The 27,383-nt window shown below is 34.3% G+C and overlaps 1 protein-coding gene across 1 annotated transcript in view; it reads right to left on the minus strand.

Annotated features, from left to right (window-relative positions):
• MBD5 (methyl-CpG binding domain protein 5) overlaps positions 1-26,025 on the minus strand; it is a 149,529-nt gene extending 123,504 nt beyond the window's left edge. Inside the window, 2 exon segments of the mRNA XM_047722408.1 lie at positions 22,037-22,158; positions 25,934-26,025. The gene's annotated coding sequence lies outside the window, so the exon portion shown is untranslated.
• Positions 26,026-27,383: the final 1,358 nt, after the last annotated feature.

Below are 27,383 nucleotides of genomic sequence, written 5' to 3' on the forward strand. Positions count from 1 at the left end.
CTGCTCAGGTCATGATGCTTAAGTCCCATGATCAAGTCCTGCATCGGTCTCCCTGCTCAGCAGGGGGTCTGCCTCTCCCTCTGACCTTCCCCCTCTCATGCTCATTCTCTCTCATTCTCTCTCTCAAATAAATAAATAAAATCTTTAAAAAAAGATACTATCTCTTGAAAGATTTAGTTGAAAAATTGTTTCTACACAGACTAGATTGAGTATATGTCCTTTCCTTACGCTTCTATACATTTTTATTTATTTTTTTTATTATTTATTTTTTTAAAGATTTTATTTATTCATTTGACAGAGAGAGTTATCACAAGTAGGCAGGGAGGCAGGCAGAGAGAGAGAGGAGGAAGCAGGCCCTCCGAGGAGCAGAGAGCCCGATGGGGCTCGATCCCAGGACCCTGGGATCATGACCCGAGCTGAAGGCAGAGGTTTTAACCCACTGAGCCACCCAGGCGCCCCACTTCTATACATTTTTAAAAAAACACTTCTTTTTCCATGAAGATTTTAGTTGAAAAAAAAAAAAAGATACTATCTTTCTGCTCCCTGAAAAATTTATATATATATATTTCAGAAAGTATTTATTTATTCATTATTATTATTTACTTTTTAAGTAATCCAATGTGGGGCTTGAACTCATGACCCCAAGATCAAGTGTTGCAGGCTCTACTGACTAAACAAGCTAGGTGCCCCTGCTCCCTCAAAAATTTGAATAGTTAATCCTATTAAAAAATTAGGTCTGCTTGCTTTGTGATATCACAGAACTTGTGATATCATAGAACTAATTTTCAGTGTTTATTAAAGTTTATTTTTTTACCAAAGTTAAAATTTAACTTTGTATCCATATCAACACATAATTCTTTTAAAAATTAGGTAAGGACTATATACAGCTAACCTATGTGTTTATTCCAGTATGCAATGACAGAAGGTCTTCATTACACTAGAGAGAGCTACTCAGAACAACTGCTCAAAGGCTAAACTGCTGTTCCTCAGTAGCCCTGCTAGCAGAGTTGCTGGAAATCGGAGGCAGAATTGTAGGAAACAATGGCTGCCCCACCTCTCAACCTCAAGTATGGGTGACTTTCCACTAAGTCTTTTTGTGTGATATTTAACCATCAAACTCTCAAAATTCTGGAGCCCTCTATATTTTCTTTCATTACCTACTTCACTTGAGTTTATGTTCTCTTTGCTAATCTTTACTACCGTCTTACCTTTCATCTTAATTTCTGTGTTCCCATTTTTTCTTGTATTTAGAAATCTCTTTGTTCAAGGCTGCTTCTCTAAATTCATAACTACTGCTTTTCAGAAACACTGTAAAATAATGCTTTTCCTATTGGTGATGGCTCACAGTATAACAATGATTTACTGTCCTCCATACATAAGAATGAAGGTAGTGATCCAACTATATTAGTAGGCTATGAGTTGGTATTGGCTTTTCAGTAGTAAAGGACAGATTTTTCATTAATGAACCCATAATGAGCCCCTATGAGGTACCTGGGTACCTCTTTATAAAGCCAAAGGTATGTATGAGTGGTATGGCCTGAATTGGTGTATACCAGTTAACCAGAAGGAGCTTAACAATCAGAAGAAATAGGCAAATACTTTCTTAGGAAAAAAAGTCCACTATTTAGATATCTAACACAAATGACAAGATTTTATTTGTTCTAACATTTAGAATATCACAGACATTCAATAAACTGCCAGTGTTAATGAGATTAATGTTTATCTTGAAATATACTGATTTGGATCACAAAATTCAGCTCATATGTTTCTAATCCCATCTTTGGTAATCAAAATCACTGACTCCCAAAACTATCTAGTATAGGTTAGGAACTCTAATTACATATCGTGATAGCACACTGTACTACTTTTTTCACATTTATTATACTGCACTGTCATGGTTCGGTTTGCTTGCTGTAAGCAATTTGAGAATGGGTATATATCTTCGCCTGCAACTTTAATCTAACCCTAGCATTTAACATGAATGTACATGATTTATGCTGAATGAATGAATGAATGAATGAACACAAGCCAAACCAGCTTTTTTAACCGGGCATTCAATCACTAGTGAATTTAATACATTCTTCTTCTTCTTCTTCTTCTTCTTCTTCTTCTTCTTCTTCTTCTTCTTCTTCTTTTTTTTTTTAATAGGAAGGTCACTAGATCAATGAAAGTCTTAAGAGAGTCTTAAAACTGGTATTTTAGGGAAAAATCATTGGAAAAAAAGTCACTTTTATAGTCCCAATTGAGCTTTTTCTTTGGATCCAAATCAGTTAGGAGATTAAAGAACCAAAAATGGCCTTCATAGGAAGTATAAGAAGATGATAAAATCATCTAAAGTGATACAGACCTTACCTTGAGATTCTGTGTCTTTTCTTTCCTACTCTAAATTATAAATTTCTTACTAAAAGATCAGATGGTTTAGAGAAGCTTTAAGTAAAATTTTGAAAATCTTGTAGTTCTGGAATTAACCTAGTATTTATAGCCTAGCTTCCTAGAGCATTTTTCCCCTCCATCTGCTGGTTGTTGATATCGTATAACCTTATATTCAGATTACAGAAACACAGCAAGAATGAGTTTCTTTTTTTTTAATATATTGCAATAAAATTCTCACTTCAAATCTTGGTGTGAGACATTCACTAAAAAAACCTGAATGAAAAAAAGTAGGTCAATATTGGAGCTGAATCCTTTCTTATGTAAATAAGAGCTCCAAGATTTAATTCTATAAAATAATTTTACATGATGCCACATGACCATTTTCTCAGATAAATTATAGAGTCATTAAAAGGGCAAAAGTATTATTGACATGTTTTATATAATACATTTTGAATGTAGGCTATAAAGTTCTTGGTGGAATAAAAAAAACAAAAATAAAAACCTAGTTTATTTGCTGAAATGCTTATATATTGACCTTTCCTTAGAAAGATATTAAATTTTCCATAAGGAAACAATCCTTCATCCTTTTAATATTTGTAATGCTAAGAATAATAATATTCCTTCCTACACAGAAGCATCAAAACAATTTTAAAAGCCTGCTCCAGGGGCACCTGGCTGGCTCAGTTGGGAGAGCATGCATCTCTTGATCTTGTGGTTGTGAGTTTGGACCCATGTTGGGTGTAGAGATTACTTAAATAAATAAAAATCCAAAAATAAAAAACCCACTTCAAACATACTCACATATTTACACATACATAGTCCTTCTTAGTTTACCTCTCCAACTTACATTTTTGCTTTGGTTTAGACTCTTGCATTCAAAACTGAATCAGGTGATATCTGAATCTATAACAGTCTTTGCCTCTTGATTGTCTATTAAATGGTAAATAACTTCAAAAAGTTAAAATAAAGTACAATTTAGTCCTCTGGATTTTTCTTTGACTTGCCAGCTCTCAATGTCAAACAACTAAAAAGTGGTATTTGACTTCTGAACAGAAAAAAATGCTGGTTTGTTTATAAAGACTATATATCTTATGAATACAAAGAAGGCAGAATTTGAGAAAGATAAGGGAAGTAAAATAATGTTTTATATGTATACATGTATAAATATATACAGAATATATGTGACATATATACTATAAATATACAATGTGCAGTGAAAAAATTGTGATGTACTTAAAATATTAAAAATTCAGGTTATGTTAATAATTATCCATCTTCAGAAATAAAATATACTATAGTAATTTATGACACAAAGCAGGTATCAAAAACTAGGCAATTTCTTAATAAAAAAGTCCTTTTAAAAACACGTTTCTCAATTTAATATATAATCTATCACTTCTATAGAGTGGTGACAATGATTTATTATAAACTGTAGAGGGCAAAAAAGGTTCCTGGACAAAGCTTTTGTTACACTTAAATTAGCCAGGTAAAGTGGGGCATGAAGAATAGTAAATGTGTGGCAGGTGGGAGGGAGGCTGGGAAGAGAATAGATGTAGGAGTTTTATGTGTCTCTTGAAATAGCTGTCAATTGTACATCCTCTAAGTGCACTCACTTAAAATATTAATGCTCTGAGTTCATATGGTACATTTAACATAAAGAATTTAACATGCTCACAAATATACTATAAATGACCTTTTCTAGAAGGAGGAGATTATTAATCATATTAATTTTGCTGCATAATTTTATCAATTTGGACAAAGAGCAAGGGATACATTTCTAAGGTTTGGTCTTTTCCCTTTCATATTTGGAACAATTTGACCCATTATACTGAAGTAGGTTTTAACTCTCAGTGGGCATCCTCAAACTCAAAGAAAGTATTACAACTTGTTTTTCAGTATCAATCAAATTTAGAGAAATGTTACAAGAATAGGATGAGGAACTCTCCAGAAACTTCATCCAGATTCCTTGACTGTTTACAATTTGCCCCATTTGCTTTGTCATCAAAGTATCTGATTTCTTCTTTCGAGAGCAAATTGGAACAATGTGCCAATTTACCTCTAAAAACATCAATAAGCATTTCCTTAGGACTAGTGATATTCTTTTACATAACAACACCACAATTTCTAAAATCAAGAAATTTAATATATCCAATCCACAGTTCATAGTCAATATTCAATAATTGTCTTATAATGCCCTTTAGAGCATTTTATACTTTTTTTTTAAACCTATGGGCCATGATCCAATCCATTATTACACATTACATGTAGCTGTTAAAATCTCTCGTTTCCTTAAAAATGGAATCTTTCTCTGCCTTTCTTTGTTTTTCCCGATCTTGACATTTTTCAAGAAAGCAGGCTAGTTATTTTGTTTAATGTTTCTCATTTTGAGTTTGTCTAATGTTTCTTCTTGATTAGCCTTGGGTTATACATCTTGGTGGGAATACTATAGAGGCAATTTTTTCCTTTTCAATTGCATCGTATCAGGAAGCACATAAAATATTAGTTCAATCCAATACTGGTGGTTTTGATTAGTTAATGTGATGTCCACCAGTTTCCCCACTATCAAATTAACACATTTCCTTTATAATTAAAAATAAATTTGTGGGAAAATATTTTGAAATTATTTTATATAAAATTTTATCTGCCAATTTTAGCATCTCTTGATGCTTTTCTAACTCCATTATCCCTTGTATCAGTTGGCATAAGGAAGAACTTTCTCTTTCCTTCCTTCCTTTTTTCCTTCCTTCCTTCCTTTCTTTCTTTCACTTTTATTAATATGGGCTGATGGATTCCTATTTTATTAAAGGTGTTACAATTCATTATTATCATTATTTATCTTGATGTTCAAACCGTCTCAGATTTGGCCAGTGAGAGTTTCTTCAAGCTGACTCCTCCTCCAAATATTTATGCAAGTAATTTTCCTTAAAAAACTCCCACATTTCACTCTATCCCTAAGGAAATAAAATATTCTTCCATCAGTTTTTTTTTTTTTCTTAGCAGAAAGTTACTATAATCTCAAATTCAAAATGTTCTAGAAGAACATGCTAAGGATATGATACTGATGATTACTAAATTAAGTGATAAAAATAACTGTTCCTATTTTGGAAAAGCTCTTTCTTCTTTTGCTGTAATTTCCTTAGAGTTGTAATGTATGAAACTTTTTTTTTGAAGATTTTATTTATTTATTTGACAGACAGAGATCACAAGTAGGCAGAGAGGCAGGCAGAGAGAGAGAGAGAGAGAGAGGGAAGCAGGCTCCCTGCTGAGCAGAGAACTGGATGTGGGGCTCGATCCCAGGACTCTGAGATCATGACCTGAGCTGAAGGCAGAGGCTTTAACCCACTGAGACACCCAGGTGCCCCAATGTATGAAATTTTTTAAAGGAAAAAGTAACATTTGCATGATTTTAGAGTATTTCATCTAGAAACCATAAAGACTAATACTATGTAACAACTTGAAAAATCTTGAACACTCTATCCTAAATACTCTAAAACATACACATATTATTTTTAATTAAATTTTTATTTTTTAAATTTTTTATTTTTTTAGTTTTTTAAATTTATTTTCAGCATAACAATATTCATTGTATTTGCAACACACCCAGTGCTCCATGCAATCTGTGCCCTCTCCAATACCCACCACCTGGTTCCCCCAACCTCCCACCCCCCGCCCCTTCAAAACCCTCAGATTGTTTTTCAGAGTCCATGGTCTCTCATGGTTCACCTCCCCTTCCAATTTCCCTCAACTCCCTTCTCCTCTCTAACTCCCCTTGTCCTCCATGCTATGTGTTATGCTCCACAAATAAGTGAAACCATATGATAATTAAATTTTTAAAAAAGATTTTATTTACTTATTTGACAGACAGATCACAAGGAGGCAGAGAGGCAGGCAGAGAGAGAGGAGGAAGCAGGCTCCCTGCTGAGCAGAGAGACCAATCAATGCAGGGCTCCAATTCCAGGACCCTGAGATCATGACCTGAGGTGAAGGCAGAGGCTTTAACCCACTGAGCCAATCAGGTGCCCCTGTTTTTAATTAATTAAAAAGATCTAAATAAATGTGGAGTTGTTACAATGCTGGAAGCGAGGACATTTTTCAAACAACTCTGGTGGTCTTTCACAAGCACATAATTGGTTATAAATGTACATCTTCTTTTTCTTTCTTTCCTTTTTTTTCTTTTGTTTAAGATTTTATTTATTTATTTGACTAAGAGAGAGAGAGAGCAAGTGCCTGCGGGGAACACCAGCAGGGAAAGGGGCAGAGGGAAGGAGAAGCAGGCAGGGAGCCGAATGTGAGGGTTCAATCCCAGGTCCCTGGGACCATGACCTGAGCTGAAAGCAGATGCTTAATCAAGTGAGCTACCCAAGCACCCTTCTTTTTCTTTTAAGGGTTAAAAATATAAACAGATTGTTTATTTATTTATTTTTTAACTTTTATTTTATTTTTTCAGTGTTCCAGGATTCATTGTTTATACACCACACCCAATACTCCATAATTTAAAAATCATTGAATATAATGTCTCGGAATTACAAGGAAGCCTGAAATATATTCAGTCCTCTATCTCCCAAACCGTGCTCTGAGGATCACCTAATACACATTGTATAGAGATGGAGTGACACAGAAACCTTTAACACTATATCCATTTTTTTTGAAATTCACAATACACATTAATACTGAGGATGAAAACTTGCTTAACTTTGTTTAATCCAGAATTTCCCAAATTTTGGCATGGAACTTCTTTTTAGAAGTTCACCCTTAATATCTAGCTGGGAAATAGTAACCTCCTTTTTCAGAAAAGAATGATCTTTTAAAATGTATCCTATATAGCAGATCTAGGGCAGAAAATGCAAATCTCCTAGCCAATAGCAGTTTTGTTGTTGAAACATACTGCTTCCGGTATTAACATAAGACTGCTTCTAGATCTTTTTAGGTGGAATCTTTTACCAAGAATTAGTAAGAGCAGAATATACTTATTATAATTATAAAACATGCTTTGAAGCTCTTATTAATATCTAGTCCCTGCTGTTCAAAATACAGGATCAGTGGTTCTGTGTCATGGAGTCTAGCTTCCATGACTTAACATACTGTGATCTTTAAAAATAAGTAGCTATGGTACTTTCCTATTTGCCTGACTATGTAAATAATATGAGCCCTCTTGTATCAAAGACTGGATCTCATGCAAGGGTGCAATAGCTATATTAGTAAATACTATACAAATTCATTCATTCACTCAAGCATATATTCTTTCAAAAATGGTTTTGCAACCATTTGGCTTATTGAAACATTAACTAAACAGGACAGTTAGTTCCCCAAACTGATGTCCTGAAGAGAACAGCTCCAAACAATGGGATTTGATATGATGCAAAATAGTGCCAAAGTCACACAAGTTTGGGAAATGTTGGATTTAAAGAATTTTTTCCCTCCAGGACTACTCAGAAGGTTTTATATGATAAAGGGCATTGTGAATTTTCAAGAGAGAAAAATCTGAAAAATGTGTGTGTGTTGTGTGTGTGCACGATTTTAATTTCCCCCATTTACTCGGTAACTGGTATTTTCTCGGTAACTGGTATTTTCTCCCTACCTTCATGATAAAGCTTTTAGAAGATTGTTGTATGAAATACCAGCTTGGGAAACACTGATTTGATTAAAAAGGAAAAAAAAATTCATCCAGGAACTGGAGACAAATCAGAGCTAGGTTTACTGTTCAGTTATAGTAAGTTTCTAGTCTTGATAAGTCTCTCATGTGAACCCCCCAAAAAAGGTATTAATATGCTCTGCCCACACTTTCTGTTCAGAGTCCTGTTTCTGGGCCACTCTCTTATATCGCTTATTGTGTGTTTACTGCATCTCATTCTGCTCAGCTTCTGCCTCACTTAGTGGCAGCCCTTACTTATTCTTGTCTCTCCCTGTACTTTAGATTTGATTTTTCACACTGGGTTTCCAGATTATGGCCTTAGACTCCTTAATATGGAATCTGGCCATCTGCCCTGGTACTTTGTAGTTCTCCCTGGCTATATTAAAAAAAAAAACCAAAACAACCTATGAAGTATTTTGGCAAGCAAATCTTTTCAACATCAAGATGACAAACAAAACTACATGGTTGATCCTTAGTGTATCTTTACTTTAATTTTATTAGCTAAGAACTGTGACGCAATCTGTTATTTCTTCTACTTTATTATATTTTTGCAGTGAGGAAAGAGAAAACAAATGAGATTCTTACAGTATATATAGGACTCTACTTGAAAGTCAGTCAACTGTGTACATTTTTTAACTCATTCAGTGCTTTTCCTTTAAGGTTTTATTTTTTACACAGACGTATTAAAGGTTGAACTAGCTTTCTACATCGGGAGAATATGGCTTCCTGAATGTAAAAGCTGACTTTTGGAAGAGATGTTCTACACCAAATTGACAGATGATAAAATCAACTTCTCCTGATGAATATAATTTCATAAGGCAGACACTAGATACTATTTTATTTTTTAAACAATTTAACAGAGCTCACCCAAAATTAGGAAATGAAAACTAATTGCACCATATTGGGGTTAGATTTCAAAATTAGCAGATTACTATACTAGGTAAATAATGGGGGGAATATCCATAATGAGTCATATCTAACATGATATAACATTTCAAAATGAATAATGATTATTTGTGCATTTTTAACTGGAATATAAAGCATTATGTTTTATTATGTGAATCTCTTTTAACAATATTTTAATGCCATCTTAAAAATGATTGTGCAGACTTTCAGATACCTTTTAAAATACCAGCAATATTAAGGAGTGTGCATCCTATAATTCTAGGATATGGAAACAGAATGTTTCTGATGTTTCACAGTAAATATCAGCAATGCAACGCACTCTACCTTGATTTTCAATATCTAGGTCACATGGACCACTTTGAATAGGAAAAATATAAGCAGGAAGATTTCTGTAGAGCTACTAAGAAATCATAACAACATTCAAATTATGAAAAAAAGCATAAAATGGATTTTAAAATATTAATTCCCATATAAAATAGAAAATAGTGCCTTAAAATGAATTTCTGATCCATTATGTAAACTGAATAAAACCTTTGAGGAGTGTTATTTACTCAATAAAATATCTTTTGTTTTTACTGCTCCCTCAGGTGTGTGTGTGTGTGTGTGTGTGTGTGTGTCTCCACAATGAACAGTCAGGAACGGAGAAGAAGAAAATACTGAAAGTAAATTTATTCTTAATCAAAGAGCATACGCAATCTAGGAAAAAATCCTGCAGTAGTTAGCAGTAATCAGAAACTATAGCTTCCATTTACAATAAAGGCAAATAAATATGATAATGATATCTGAAATTACAATCTTTATTTATATGAAAGAGACACAGAAGGTTGACAATATATTTCAATTATGAAAAATGCACCATGGCTTTACACTTTTTTTACCCATAAACATATAGTTGCATATATTTAGAGCCTAGAATTGTCTTTACCTTAGTTTTTATTATTTTCCTTGAAATCTATTGAATTTATTAGGTTATGAATTTAAAATTTCCCCTTGTCCCTTCCCTACATTATTATGTGAAAAACAGGAAATAAATGTTTCTCAGTAAAATGACTCTAATAATCTATAATAAAGCTCTGTTACATTTATAATATTTATACATATATAGTTTTTTCAAGAGAGAGAAATGAAAGCAACTCGACTGACTGCATTTTTCTTAATCTATTCGATAACACCAGAGGGAAATCACACATGCGTCAGCACGACAATTAAGATGGGAAACACTGAAAAACTACATTTAAGTGACTAGGATATCTAGAGATAGAACTTTGATAAAGGGATTATTCATATTATAAAGACAGCTATAATTGATGTATATTATTTAACAACACTCAAGCTTGCAAGCATGTTTTAATCGAACACACAGAGGAGCTGCTGAAGACTGCATGGAGGGGGAAACGAACCATGAGAGACTGTGGACTCTGAGAAACAAACTGAGGGTTTTGGAGGCATGGTGGGGGGACGGATGAGCCTGGTGGTGGGTATTAAGGAGGGCAGGTATTGCATGGAGCACTGGGTGTGGTACATAAGCAATGAATCTTGGAACACTGAAAAAATAAAATTAAAAAAAAAAAGACTGCATGGAAGAAAGCAGGAAAGACACTTTTACATATAGCATACCGTTTGTTGGCAGCAGTTCTCTTTAAGGCACCAAAATTTTCATACAGATACAGGTTAGGGGATTTTGATTAGAAAATTTACTCTAGTTATGGAGATATTTTAGAGGTGGTTTAAAAATGGGTCCATAGTCCATACATGAAAAACCCACAGTGAATATCACACTCAACAGGGAAAAACTGAAAGCTTTTCCCCTAAAGTCAAGAAAAAGACATTCAGCACCACACTGGAAGTCCTAGTCTCAGCAATCAGACATCAAGAAGAAACCAAAGGTATCCAAATTAGTAAGGAAGAAGTAAACTTATACTATTTGCAAATGACATGATACTATTTAGAAAAAACGCTAAAGACTACACCAAAAAACTACCAGAACTGATAAATGAATGCAGTAAAGTCTCAGGATACAAAATCAATGTACACGAATCTACTGGATTTCTATATACTAATAATGAAACTGCAGAACAAGAAATTAAGAGAACAATCCCTTTTACAGTTACACTAAAAATAATAAAGTATCTAGGAATAAATTTAACAAAGGGGGGTGATAGACCTGTACTCTGAAAACTGTAAAATATTGATGAAAGTGAAGAAGATACAAAGAAATGGAAAGACCTTCTATGCTCACTGATCGAAAGAACCAATATTGTTAAAATTGTACAATGCCCAAAGCAATCTACAGATTTAGTGCCATCCTTATCAGAATACCAATAGCATCTTTCATACACCTAGAACAAACAATGGTGAAATTTATATGAAACCACAAAAAAACCTGAATAGCCAAAGCATTCGTGAAGAAGAAAAACAAAGCTGGAGGTATCACAATCCCAGATTTCATGTTATATTACAAAGCTCTAGTAATTAAAACATTATGGTGCAGGCACAAAAATAGATACATAAATCAATAGAACAGAATAGAAAATCCAGAAATAAACCCACAATTATATGGCCTGTTAATCTTCAACAAAGCAGGAAAGAGTATCCAATGGGAAAAAGACGATTTCTTCAATAAATGTTGGGAAAACTGGGCAGCTACATGCAAAATAATGAAACTGAACCACCTTTCTTACACCACACCCAGAAATGAACTCAAAATGGATTAAAGACTTAACTGTGCGACCTGAAACCATAAAAATCCTAGAAGACAGTAATGGGCAATAATATCTCTGACTTCAGCTGCAACATTTTTCTATATATATATCTCCTGAGGCAAGGGAAATGTAAGCAAAAACAAATTATTGGGGCTACATCAAAATAACAGTTTTCTGCACGGTGAAGGAAACAATCAACAAAACCAAAAGGTATCCTACTGAATTGGAGAAAATATTTGCAAATGACATATCCAAAAAGTGTTAGTAATCAAAATATATAAAGAACTTATACAACTCAACACCAAAAAAACAAATAATCCAATTGAAAAATGGGTTGAAGACATGAACAACATTTCTCTAAGGAAGACAAACAGATGTACAACAGACACATGAAAAGATGCTCCACTCATCATCAGAGAAATGCAAGTCAAAACCAGAAGGAGATATCACCTCACACCTGTTAAAGGGCTAAAATAAAAAAGACAAACAAGTGTTGGCTAGGATGTGGAGAAGAAGGAGCCCTCTTGCAAGGGTGAGACTAGGATGTGGAGAAGAAGGAGCCCTCTTGCAAGGGTGAGAATGCAATTGGTGTAGCCACTCTGGAAAACAGTATGGAGGTTCCTTAATAAGTTAAAAATAGAACAACCCTATGATCCAGTAATTGCACTACAAGGTCTCCACTCACAAAATACAAAAGCACTAATTCAGAGGGATATATGTACCTCTGTGTTTATAGCAGCATTATTTACAATAGGCAAATTATGGAAGCAGCGCAAGTTTCCATGATAAATGAATACATAAAGGAGTGGTGATATATATATCACAACTGATTATATATATATATATATATATATATATATATATATATATATAAAGAATGAATTCTTGCCATTTGCAACATGGATGGAGCTAGAGAGCATAATGCTAAGTGCAATGAGTCAGAGAAAGACAAATACCATTCGATTTCTCTCATGTGGAATTTAAGTAACAAAACAAGCAAAAGGAAAAAAAGAGACGAGACAGAGAGACAAACCAAAAAGAACAAACTTATGGTTACCAGAGGAGAGGTGGTTGGGGGGTAGGTGAAATAGGTGATAGGGATTAATGAGTACATTGCGATGAGCACCGGGTGATGTATGGAATTGTTGTATACCTGAAACTATATAGCACTGAATGTTCACTAAAGTGGAATTAAAGTATATTTTCATCCTCATAGCTGTCAATTTACTACAAATAAAAGATTATAAGTTTCTAGAAGTTAAAGGTTGGTTTAAGACTAATTTAGTGCTATTGTATGCAAAATCACGTTTACATTCAATGATAAGAGATGGGATGGTCTGAAGTGATAGATGTAAAGCACTGCTAGAGTAGAGATTTGATTATTTCTGAAGAAAGTCACTTCTGTTTCGGCCTGGGGAATAGTATATTATATAGATATATATATTTTGTTAATATATTTTATAATCTAATTAATACATATATTTTGCTTTTATAGGAGAAAGTTTTTAACTTGTTTCTAGATTATTATATTTTATTAAATATTAACCCATCTATTTATAGCTAAGAATGTACTATTTATATCAGTATTTTAATAAACAGTTTTATTATATCTTTTGTGAAGCGTAATAAGAATCACATATAATTAAATCAGGAAAACTTAGCCTGTTAGTTAGCTGATACTGCTATAATTTAAACTTCAGCTAGAGTGGATCTTTTTAAAATGACATTTGATCTGGTCATTTTTCTGATTAGAAATTTGCAAGGACTTCTAAAGATATAAGTAGACCATGTGTGTTTTTACTTCTTTTAAGACCTATGAAAATGATAATACAAGAATAAAAAAATAAATAAAACCACAATGGAAGGGCCATCAACAAATAAGAAATTTCAAAAAAATTACTGTGAACTAGAAAACAGAGAAAAACTGCAGCCTTGGGGCACAGGAAACCACGCCCATAGATATGGAATGGCAGAAGCTAAGACAGGATCCACAGATTTGTAGAATCAGAGGGAGATTTAGAGGGTGAATCTCATAGAGGCCTGGTAAGGGGACAATGAGAGCAGGAGGGAGAGGTGGGACTGAAAATAGAGATTAACTGAATGTTTGTATAAGGAAGAGCTGGCATCCATATCCACTGAAGGAAGGCATTCCTTTATTTATTTATTTATTTATTTGACAGAGAGGTGGGGGGCAAGCAGAGAGAGTGGCAGGCAGAGGGAGAGGGAGAAGCAGATTCCCCACTGAACAGGGGGCTCGATACTAGGATGCTGGGATCATGACCTGATCTGAAGGCAGACCCTTAACCCACTGAGCCACCCGGGTACCCCTGAAGGAAGGCATTCCTAAAGCAACAATCAAAGAATTTTTGGAATCAATCCAGAGCAAAGAATACTTTGGAGTCTGACATTTAGGGTATGCCCCACTGTAATCACCCTAAACACCTGAAATTAGGAAAAGCTGTCTTTGTATGTAAAACACCCAATCAGCTTTTTATTTTCTGACTGTTAAATATGAATCTTTAACCAAGGATTGCCAGGTATTTAAAAAAAAAAACCTTCCTATGTAAAAGAGAAATAAAAATGAGCAAACAGAAAACAGAAGCTTAACTGGAGGAAATGGGTAATTTAGTGAAAAAAGGGGAACTTCTAGCTAGCATCCTCAGGGACAGTGAGCAGATATCATATCCTCAAAATAGTAATAATAACAATAATTATAATAGTAGTGATAATAGCTAATACATATAATGCTTACTCTATTCCAGATTTTGTTCTCAGTGTTTAGGTTTAGCAACTCATTTAATCCTCAGAACTCTGAGATAGGTGTACTATCATTATCTCCATTTCAGGTTAGGACAGAGACACAAAACTTAAAATTGTTCAAGATCACAGAGGTAATAAGTGTGGGAGACTGGGATTCAAACTCAGTCTGGCTCCAGAATCTGTGTACTTAATTACTACCCTTTGCAACTTAAAATAAACAAAACCCAAGAGAATATGAAAGGCTCTTGGAAAATAAAAACAAAATTTTATATTTCAGCCCTCTCACGGATCTCTTTTTAGGAATGGAAAGCACTGCATGGAGGTAGCTTTAAAAAGAAAGTATCATAGAAAAGATGAGACATTAGATGCTTAGCCATGTGGTCCTTCACAGGATAATAGAAGTTTCAGAAGGAAAGAAGAAAAAATAAAGAAGAAAAGGGTGGAAATTACTAAAGAAATAATACAAGATAATTTTCAAGGAATGAAACTGCTCAGATGAAAATGCTCACTGAATTCAACAGAAAAATATGAACAGAAAAAAGTTTACCCCAAGACACATCATCAGGAATTGAAAAGCACCAAGAAAAACAAAGATGGTGCCCAAAAGTTGCCAAGCAAAAAAAAAACAATGAGCGGCAGGTTCAGGCTGGTGTTAGTGAATTTTAGAAGAGTGTGGACTACCATTTTCCAAGTTCAGAGAGAAAATTATTTGAGTTCTAGAATTCCAGAGAAACTAGATTTCAGATGGAAGCAGTTAAGAAGGCAGCAAGAGCTTCTCTTCAGCATATTCTTTAAGGTGGTGCCTTCCTACAAGTTTTAACACAATGATTGTTAAGACTTTTATAAAAAGGAGTGAGTAGAAGTGGCACAAAATGTCCCTTTTTAGACAGTACCTCATGTGGAGAAGGCACCTTCTAATGTGTTTTCTCCCTTTCCAATACTGATGCATATACACCCACTGCTCTCTTTTCCTCCTGGCGGGGGGGGGGGTCCCCTCCAGATCTGCACCTTGTGATGTGAAAATCTGGATATATCTCTAGTGAGGACAAACTAAAAAACGTTTTGAACATGTGAAAGTTAAAAAAAATTGTCATTCAAATATTTTTTCATAGAAAGTTGGGGAGGGACATGCTTTATTAAAGGAGGATGTACATTGAAAAAGAGAAAAACATAGAAAGAGCAGGAAAGTCCAAGAATGACAAGTGTGCAGCCCAAGGATGTAAGGCTCCAGAAGAGCAGTTCTCAGGGAAAAGGACAGAAAAAAGAGAGAGATCACCACAGCGTTTTAGATAATGGAGAGTTGGAAAGAATTGGGAATATGATAAAGAAAAAAAATAATGAAAAAAAAAAAAGGAAATTAGAAATTTTAAGAAAACTGAAATATTGCATAAGTAAGGACATAAACCAAAGAAGACTACTGGGGTCTACAGCCAGTCATTAACTGAAATGATTCTGTATCAGGTACTGTTTTAGCTGTTGAGACTATAGTGGCGGGGCGGGGGGAGACAACAAACAAAAAAAATCAAACAAATTTAAGTAGATGATAATTCCTGTCTTCTTGAAGCTATAGTCAAGAAAGGGAAGAGGGACAGTAATTTCAAAAATTAAGTGAAATATATATAACCCTACATATGTGCCTTTGGAATTTATTACCACTTAAATAAATAAGTTTAAAAAATTAAGTGAAATAAAGTATGTAATTTCTATTAACAATAAGTGCTACGGGGAAAAACATAACAAGGGAAGCAAGGTAAGAACCCCAGTTAGGGGAGTTGTTATTGCCAATAAGATGGCCAGGAATGGCCCTACTGAGCAGCTGCCACTTGGGTTGAGTAAGGAAAGGAGAGACAAGGCAATGTAGTCATCTGGGTGAATGGAGGTTCCAGGTGGAGGAAGCAGCAAATGCAAAGGGTCTTTTCACACAATAATGTAATTAATTGTGGTTATAAAATAGAAATAAATGGCATCAATTTTAGAGATACAAAAATGAAAGGACAGAACCATGGAGAAGGTGGGTGCACTAATAACCTCATCTGACAAGAGGGGACAATCCCAAAGCAGCATCCATAGTTAAAGGTCTTAGTTTATTATCCACAGTTATAACAGAGAAACCAAACATAAAAATGAAACTAACTGAAAAACAATAAAGAAAAAAGGTAGAGGTAGAGTATAATGTCTCTTTTATTTATGTGTATCTTAATATATGATGCCTAGAAGAGATAAGTTACTTTACCTGAATAAATGAAGACATCAGAAGGAAAAGTAGAAAGAGAAGTGAAGCTTAGTGGGAGAAGTTGGATCACAGAACTGATTTTAACCATGTGCTCAGTTTGATTTACAAACATACATACACCCCTTTTGGAGGTCTTCTATTACTCTTAGGATAAATACCAAAACCTAAACAAGGCCTACAGGGCCCTTTCTGTCTCACCAGCCTCATCTCATGTTCCCTCCCCTGTACTCTCTGTTCTAGTCACACCTCCATTCAGTTTCCTGAGCAAGCAAGGACCTCTAAGCTTCTGTCTGTGCTACTCCTTCCAGCTGAAATGTTTCTGGCCCAATATTCCATACTTCTGGACTGACTTATCCATTAGGGCCAGAAGGCACAAGTGCCTTGGGTGCACAATACCATTAGCGGCCCACCAAAACGTATTCTTTTAGAATGAGAAAAACAACCCCTTTAGAACAAAGAAAATATTTTAATATACCATACTACCATATTTATCTCTATACCAGTATAATTACAAAATACAATTTTGAATATTTTTTTTATGGAGGAAGGGGCCCACAAAAGCAAAAGTGTCTACTTAAGTTGTTAAAATGGCATCCACAACTCTTTTAAGCATATTTACATAATACGTAATGAAAGGGAGGGAATTAACAAAACAAAATATTTACCTAATTCACCCAGTATATCAAATATTACTATACCATAGTATAAATACCAAGGTCCCTGAATGTCCCATTCCCCCATTCTACTGACCTTGTGTGACTCCTACTCACCTCTCAGATCTCAGCTAAACTGACCCTTCTTCAGGTGAGTAAGGGACAGGTGGGGCTAGGTAGGGAGAGATAGGTAAGGGGGCTATGTGATCAGGCTCACAGAAATCCTAGAAATGCTGAGGCATAAGGAAACCAGAGATAAGGGAACAAACCAGACCACACTGCCCTTTGCATCAGAGATGGGGTCTTTCTATGGCAGTCACACGGTGACCACAAAGAATGACCAGACCCCAAAGAAGTAGTAAGCCATTAAAGATGTAATCACCAGTCCTTACTCAAACTAAGACATCACAAGAATGAAAAGACTACAAGCTCCTCGGTCAGTTCTAAATAAAAGACTGTCAATGGAAGCCCACATTGGCAACCCCATCGGTACCCCTCATTCCTGAGAGCTTTTTCTCTGTATCCTTGCTAAATAAAACTTTAACGCTTTACTCACCCTCTTTTGTCCGCGAGATTCATTACGACTCTGTGAGACAAGAATCTCACTGTCCCACTTCACAGGGACAGGGACTCTGCTTGATTCTCCCAGGCAATATAAGGTCCCTATATATGTTCTCCCATCACCTTGTAATATGGAAATGATACAAATAATTGTGTAAATTTGCATTTAATGAAATCAGGAACCGTGTCTACCTCATTTACCACTATATCTGCAGCATAAAACCTTGTAGTCAGTGATGTGAGAGCCTGAAAGATTCAGGGTTCTCCGCTGTGGCTCTCTCAAGTCCTTGTTCTGTTTCCTGATCCTTGATTTACTATTATTTAATCTCTTATTGACTGTTTCTTCATTTAAAAAATGGCAATAATAAGGGGAGTTAGGAGCTAGAATGAGTCAGAACAGTACCTGCCACATAGTAAAGCCCAGCTTAAAAAAACAAAAACAAAAACTAGCTATTCTTCATGTTATTAGATTATTATTACTACATGCTATTTTTTATACTATTACCATCATCATTATTATTCCATATACTGGGTGAATTAGGTAAAGATTCTTTGTTAGTTTTCCTCCCTTTTATATCTATTATGTAAATACATTTAAAAGAGTTGTGGATGCCATCTTAATAACTTAAGTCCCAAGTTTTTAGGAAAATCTTAGAGCAAATAGCTATAAAGACAGAAAAGAACTGAAGTTTTGGCTACTAAAAATACATAATTATCCATGAATTCAAGATGTCAGGGCTTTCAAAATACCCATACCCACCAATTCATAATTTTACATGATAAGATCAGGCTAGAAAAACATTTTTAGCAAAGAATAGTAAATCAGAATTCTCTCGAACACAAATTTCCAAGAAAATCTCATAAAAATGAGAGGTAGAATTTATTATCTTAAAAAAAAACTTAACTATTTCCCTTAAATAGATGCTCTACAGAGTTGAACACAATTTTCGACAGTGATATTACTTTCTTGGGTTTTTAATTTTTTATACATAATTCCTTCTGCAGGTAAATAAAAATACATACCCCAAAGCAGTAAAAATAAAATAAAGCAATAGTAACTGAAAAGCCTACCAAGGGTTTTCATTTTGGCAAACATTTATCTTACCATCTAAGCTTCAGACTCTTGAGATGACCCTTGGGATAAAATGACAGACTCAGGCTTGATTCCCACTGGTATTTCAAACAATACCGCACAATCTGAGGACCCTTTTTTGAGGATAAACAACTGGCGAGGAGCAGGACAGTCCCCAGGCTTTGCCTGGGGCCTATAATCTCACCAAATCATTATTCAGAATCCCCCAGAAAAGCCTCCAGCTAAAACTGTGATTGTTATTTAGGACTAAACTTGCAAATTCAATTTTGAAAATCCTTTCTTCTTTCATGATTTCATTTTTTTGTTTAATTCATGTGTACCTTTAGATATCAACTACAGCAAGCATTAAAACCTAGAGCAACAGTCCATCTGTTTTCAATGTTGCTCTACCAATTTATAAAAAAAAGATATTTTAATAGCAAAAATGCCCAAGGACTACACTGCATAATACAGGCACCTAAAAATGCAAAATTCTTACTTAAAGGGGGTATGAAAAGCAGTGATAATGGAGAAGAGTTCTACAAATTTAGAATTTTGTAATACAGTTCTTATAAACCATTTTTTAACTTATAAAACCAAAACAGTTTTTATGAATGCAAAAATGAATTGAGGGATGCAACAGTCTCTGAAAATCAGGGAATAAGCTAGAGTCAAATCATACCACAAATTTTAGTTAGATCTTTCACTTTTTTTTTTTTAACTTAGGTTGTAAAGAATATTTCTTGCTATCTATCCTGCCAAAATGTTCTACTCTTGCTTTATTTCTAGGATCCACCATTGCAACCCTCTCTGTTCTTCCAGTAATTCTGTCTGCTTTAGTTGATAGCAACATATAATTTCTTACTGATTATAACACAAAAGAGTCTCCTCTCTAAAGAATAGCAATTAAGAGAGTGAGGGCCTTATGTCTCAGACTGCTTGGAAAAAGGGGACAATAATAATTGTTACCCCAAAGTATATTGTAAGGATAGGTGAGACAAATGACTTAAAGTATTTAGTAGATTGTCTGGTACATAGTAAGTATTCAAAAAATGTTATTGTTAATAATGAAACTTTTTAGAATCTTTACTTTATAAAGGTTTTCTGAGAAAACTAAAAAAAAAAAACCACATTTGTGTGACTTTGGACAAACTGAGTTAAACTCTGTTCTTTTGTTTTTCTCACTCATAAAATGAAATAATCTGACAATATTAATCTAAAGGTCTTTCTTGACTGTAAAAACATATAATTTTATTTAGCTATAGTTAAGGTTCAGACTTATTTCCCTTCTCTGTTTTTAATGTGTATTGACAGTTTTGTTTCTAGTTGAGACTAACTTGTTTTTTTGTATCCTTTTTCTTCGAATAAGAACCACATGGGGGATGATGTTCTGCACTCCTACTTAGTATTCGTGGGGTATTTTCCCAATTGCTTATGATGAAGTACTACACTCATTATCAACCCCCATAGAAGACCCTAAGAAGGTATAGCTTCCTTTTGAACTGATATCTTAAAAGTGAATCAGACATTAATTATACAAAATATGTAAAAATTTGTGTTCTATCTAATCCAAGAATTAAAAAAAAACTTGTTATGTTTCTGGAGTGGCATAGGTAAAGTTTTACTCAAAACTGCTAATCTTGTATGGCAAAAATGAAGCACATAAAATAAAAGTAAAACATCATATCAAAACATTAAAAAATGAAAAAAATATGAAAAAATAATTGTATCACGTGTGATTTGTAGTGTTAATACTCTTAATACGATTCTTGATTCTTATTAATAAAGAAATAACATCAAAGACCCCTAAGAAAAATTTGGAATAGGGCATAAGTGAGATAGGCATAAAAGAAATATAAAAGACAAATAAAAAATACAAAGATATACATTTTACTAACAATCAAATAAATGAAAATTAGAATGTCATGTACTTTTCTCACTTCTCATTTCAGATTTATTTAAAAACAAAGATAGTCAATACCAATGACAAAAGTAAGAGAAAGTGTCACTCTGATATACTATAGGTGGAAATGCAAATTGGGAGAGCCTTTCCATATATTTCCCCTTTGATCTACCAATTCCATTTTTAAGAATATACCATAAGCTAGCATTTTCCAAAGTGTTCAGTGGGATGTTGACGTGTTCTGATGTTACTTTGTGTGTGTGTGTGTAAAAGTCTAAATTTAATTTTAAATGTAAATGTATATAATGGCACTTGAAAACTTTTCCTTTTTTAAGTAAACTTTATTTTTCAGAAAGTTTTAGCCTCCCAGCAAAATGGAGTGGAAAGTACAGCAATTTCCCATATTGCTCCCTGCCCCCATACAAGTACGACTTCTCCAACTAGCAACATCCTGCAGACAGATGCTATTTTAAGAAAGGATTCTATGGTCAAATATGTTTGATTACTAAGACCACTGTATATGACTATACATTGGTATTCTCCAAGATGGAGATTAATTGATGTGGTTCTTTATGTTATAGGCCATGGACCCCTTCTATCAGAGAGCATGCTTAGGAACTAAGGCTGTGCAACACTTTTGTAAACTGTCCTAAAAATATCATTAAACACAAGTACAAAGATGTATGGAAGAGAATGTTCACTGAAATCATGCTTAACACACACACAAAAAACCCTGGAAAGATCCCATATACTAAATAATTGGAAAATGGTTACATAATTTATGTCACAACCTTAAACTGGAATATTATATAACCACTAATAAGGGAAATGCAGATGATATTTACAGACATGAAAAACAGCAATAAACTGCTAAGTAAAAGAAGCAATCTAGACAAAGACCATTTATAATCTATTGTTCCTAATTCTAATCATAATAATTATATTTATTATGATTATGTATTATGCATTATATACAAATATATCAATAAATTCAGAAAGACAAATAACAAAATATAAAGAGTAATTATCACAGGCTATTATCTTTTTTTTTTCCTAATGAACATCTATTAATTTTATAACAAATATTTTTTAAAGGCTATGTGTTTATATGTCTAAACTGGGGACATCTGGCATCTTATTTTATAGGTATCAGATACTTTTCATATTTAATAAAAATTAAGTTCACAGTCAAGAAAACTATAATTATAAAGAATTCATAGAGAGAAAAACACAATTCCTACCTTCTGGAGAGAAACTGATAAAAACATAACAAGTGCTGTGAGAGCCAGCAGCGTAATGGAGGCAGTAAATCTCTAGATGTTCTATGCCTTTATGAGTCCCTATAAGGGAGTACCTCTTCTCTCTGTAACAGAAATAACATAAACACACACATTTATTTAAAGGAGCAGCTGAAGGAATACCATCCTCAAGTATAGCTTGGAGCTATACAGGCTGCCTGTTTTCAAGTGGGATATCACAGGTGAACAGTTGGAAATATTACCACTTACTTTCTGTATGACCTTGGAAAAGTTACTTATTTTCTCTGTGCCTCAGTCTCCTCATCTGTAAGTGGGGATAATGATATTACCATCTATAAAGATTATATTCATAAAGTACTCATAACAGTGCCAGATACTGTTGCTATATATGTGATTTTTAAAAATAAAAAGTGGGATTGATTATATTAATAGAGATCCTTCACAGAGCACATTATTATCAGTGATATTTTACTTCTGTTACCATCTCAAAGTAATTCTCACCTCGATCCTGTGACGCATTATTATTATTACTACTTGGCCCTCAGCTCTGCATACCAGAAAATTAATTTTATCAGCTTCCTAAACTGATACAAACTTACAAAAAAGCTGATCAATTTAAAATTTTTTGTGTGGGGGCGCCTGGGTGGCTCAGTGGGTTAAAGCCTCTGCCTTGGGCTCAGGTCATGATCCCAGGATCCTGGGATCGAGCCCCACATGGGGCTCTCTGCTCAGCGGGGAGCCTGCTTCCTCCTCTCTCTCTCTCTGCCTCCCTCTCTGCCTACTTGTAATCTCTGTCTGTCAAATAAATAAATAAAATCTTAAAAAAAATTTTTTTGTGTGTGTGTGTTTCCAAAATGATATTCACTGGATAAAATACTATGTACTAATATTTAGTCTAATTAAGTACTGAACCACTTAGACATTACTTGATTAGTATAAAATTAAAGCAAGGAGAATTGAAAACTCATTATCAGACCTTAAGCCATAGTAGTATGATATGCTTTTCTAGTGTGTTACCAATTTCCTCTTACTCTTGATATTACACCTTGAGAAGGCACAGCATCACCAATGAAGTATTCTTTCCAAGAATATTTTATTTTAATCTAATAATAAAAAAATTTTCAGGAAAATCTAAAATAAGGGCCACTTGCAAACATTGGCCCAGACTTAAAAATAAATATCAATGACATGATACAAAGAGGTTGGCAATTTTTCCATATTAAAGGATATTAAATGGATATGATAATGGAATACAATGAATAATCCATAATTAGATCTTGGATTAGAGAAAAAAAAGACAGTTATAATTACTGGACAATTGGGAAATCTAAAATGCAGACTCCAGAAATCTCTATCAGTGAATAAATTTAAAATTAACTTAGGTGGTTTGTACCTAGAAATAAAATTATTCATTCATGTATTTATATTCATTACAATTTATTAAATACCTATTCATTGTGATAGGCCTGAAGATAACAAAAGTTCCCGAGAGTAACAAACCCTAAAATATGTACATGGCTTAGCCAAAAAGATCAGGTTAAGGGTATTGAGGACCTTTTTAACTAAGTCTTTGTCAAGCACGTTAACAAAACAGCTAAACCATATCTGTTATATTTGAGACTCAGGCCCTCTTCCTACTGAAGTATTTTCCCTTCTAAAAGAAGGGAAAAATTAAGAACATTGGAGCAGGTTGCTAGTGCTTCATCCAGCCTTCAGTAAATTCCTACAAGAAGGAATGACCTATCTGGAAGCAGAGAAGGGGAAAAAAAGACAGCTTTGCCAAAAGAGCTACTTTCTGTCTGTGGCTGAGAATCAGATAATCCGAAGCTTGGCAGGTTGATAAAGCCAAATTATGTGTTTTATAATTATCTTTTACTTCTTTTTTAATAGGCTATTTTCATGATTTAGAATTTGAAAGACATGAAGGGGCAGTGAAAATTTCTCTTCCAGTCTTATCCCCTAGACAAGACTGTTTTCCCTCCTTAGAGGTAACTTCTGCTAACAGATTTCTTGTATTCTTCCAGAAATGTTTAATGCACTGCCATATCTACACTTGTGTGTACAGAAATGGTTATGCACACTGTTCTACACCTTGATTTCTTCATAGCACATTTTGTCAATGGGTCATTCCAGTACCGTTGCCTTATTTTATATTATTATTATAAAACTATATTGTAAAAACTATAGACAAGAATACAAGGGGACATAAAGATGTTTTCTCATGCAAAGGAAATAAGATAATGGCCACCAGGAAGAAAAGAGCATTGAGGTGTCTGAGTATAGAGTATTGAAGACAATAACTAAGGAATGTATCTGGGAAGATTTATCTGAAGACATCTTTGGATTCTAAGCATGCCAGTGTATTGTGACAGAGCCCCTGAAAAGTTGCTGAAGCCTTTGCCATGAGAGGGGTGCAAAAGTGGCTAAGACTGAGCTGGCAGACATAAAGGAGAGGGCACGGCCCTTACTAGAGACCATGGCAATAATCATGGCAATAGATCCAGTTTATGAAGTCCAGAGGCCAAACAAGGAATTATGCCTTTGTGGATGCTGGCACATTGGCCAAAATGTCAAGGGTCAAGCAATAACTCAAAGGTGACAAGGAAGCAGAGAGAAGAGTACAGAAACCCACACTCATCCATTGATGCCAGGTATATAAGTCTCCCAGGAACCTGGAGAAGAGTAGAAGGGACAGAGAATCCTTTTAAGCTAAGGGGAAGAATCTTGGTTTAAAGCCTAAATCAATTTGATTTTACTTTAGAAGTAACCAAGCAACTACCAGTTGGTAAGATTAATTTTTCCTTTATCTGTGGAAATGGTGGTGGTGGGTGGTACCAGGAAAAGGAGCTTGTGAGAAAAGTCAATTTTTAGATATAGGCAAACTATATTTTACACATTTGAGATAAGCAACTATAACATTTAAATCTACATAGCCAGGGGCGCCTGGGTGGCTCAGTGGGTTAAGCCGCTGCCTTCGGCTCAGGTCATGATCTCAGGGTCCTGGGATTGAGTCCCGCATCGGGGTCTCTGCTCAGCGGGGAGCCTGCTTCCCTCTCTCTCTCTCTCTCTGCCTGCTTCCCCGTCTACTTGTGATCTCTCTCTGTCAAATAAATAAATAAAATCTTAAAAAAAAATCCTAATTGTGCTATGCCCATATCTCTATGTCATAAGATAAAATTAAAAAAAAAATAAATCTACATAGCCAGCTTATAGGCCTATTACAAAAATTCAATGAAATGCTTGTAAAAAATGTACAAAAAATAAAGGGTGTGATTTTCTGGTTATGATCTGTGACAGTAACTTTCCTTTAACTTCTTCCCAAGTTCTAGGGACCTTTAATACCATCCCATAATGCTAGATTTTGTATACATATTCACTTCCAAAGAGTATTAGCTTTAGAGTTAATGAATCCTGCTTTGTGGCCTACTGGCTGTATAAATTTGAGGAAATAGCTTAACTTCTCTGAGTCTTGGATTTTTAGGTATAAAACAGAATGACAGCATAGAAAATATAGTCAATAATATTGTATTAACATTGTATGATGAGTGCTCAGTAATGTGTAGAATTGCCAATCAATACACTGTACACCTGAAACTAAAATAACATTATATGTTAATTATACTTCAATTAAAAAATATATCCCTTCTCAATATTCTCAATATAAACCCATCCAATAACCAATATGTATTTTCAAAAAAATGTATGATAATAAATAATTATTTCATACAGGTATGTATCAAGTACAACACATTGTTTGGCCAATGGTTGGTGGACCTACTATTTTCTCTAAAGCACAGAGAAAACATAAAAAACATAAAACATAGTTTTATGTTGCCCAGTTTTTGATTTGAAAAGTTTGACCATGTTGTATGTCCTTACCATACAAGACTGAGCTCTATAAAATAAGGCTCCTTGTTATTGTTTTCAGGCTGATGGAGTATAAACATCCCCATATACCATGAAGGAAGCAGGTCTCTGTCATAATAAAAGCATTCAAATATAAAATATAAACATAAATAGCAATCTTCTTAAATCTTACCCTGAGACTGAGCATAGGAATTAGTTATAATTATCTCCCATTTCCTCTAAATAGAAATTGTTTTTTTTTTAAAAAAGGTATTTACCTCAAATCTAACAACCATTAAAAAGAAATTACTCAGTGGATAATAAGATCCACAATCAATAATGATTTCTGATTAAAAAGGTAGATTGGACATACACATTTAACTCCATTTTCAAACCATACTAAAATATAGTATTAAAATTTTTATTAAAAAGCATAAACGAAGGAAGGAAAAGAGAGTGAGCAGTGAATGAATTAATGATGATAACCAAAATTTGGAAGCTAGAAGACAGAAGTATGATAGCTAACTGATAGCAGATTCAAACAAGTTGAATCCTAAGCCAGCAGTAGGTAAAGCTGGGAAGCAATTTTATTTGCAGTAGTTTCCAAAATACTTGGGAATTGGTGACACCTAAATTTCTGGAAGCAGGTTAAATAATAGTAAGCCTGGTTAGAAACCAATTTAAGAATCAATCTCTTGCATTCGTTTTCTACCATTCACAGTTAGACAAGTCCTCCTCCCTCTCTTATCTTGGCAGAAGACTAAATGTTTATTCTTTGGAGTGTGTAAAACAGAAGATTCCCCAACTAGCAAATTTTGAAGAATTCTGGAGGGAAGATTATTCTACTGAAAATAGAACTGAATGAAGTTTTATATGACAAATATTAAGACTCCCAAGTCCTCTACTACTGGGTTTGCAGAATGCTAGTAGCCCATCATAAGCCCCTAAAAGGAAAGATGGAACCTGAAACAAACAAATGAACAAACAAAATAAGCAAACAAACAAACAGAAAATAGAACTGTTCAGGAAAAGAGAATTTCAAAAAAATTACCTTTTTTAAAAAATATTTTATTTATTCATTTGAGAGAGAGAGACAGAGAGAGCACAAGCGAGGGGAGAAGCAGGCTCCCTGCTAACATGGGACCCTGACGTGGGGCTTGATCCCAGGACCTGGAGATCATGATCTGAGCTGAAGGCAGATGCTTAAGCCTTTCAAAAAATTATCTTTAAAGAGATAAGAGAAGAACTGCATCCATGAAACAAAAACAGATTGTTTAAAAAAAGAAAAAGAGAAAACACTCAGGAGACAAGAAAAGTGCCGCTGGGAAACAAAATTATGATAGAAATGGAAGGTTGGAAGATCTCCCAGCAAATGAAGAGATTGATGGAAAGAATATAGGAGAGAAAGGATAAGAAAATTAGAAGACCAATCTAGAAGGTTCAACATCGAAATAACAGAAAAAGAGAAAAGAAAACAGAGAAA

Source organism: Lutra lutra, chromosome 3, assembly GCF_902655055.1.
Source record: "Lutra lutra chromosome 3, mLutLut1.2, whole genome shotgun sequence".
In the NCBI taxonomy this organism is placed as follows: Eukaryota; Metazoa; Chordata; class Mammalia; order Carnivora; family Mustelidae; genus Lutra; species Lutra lutra.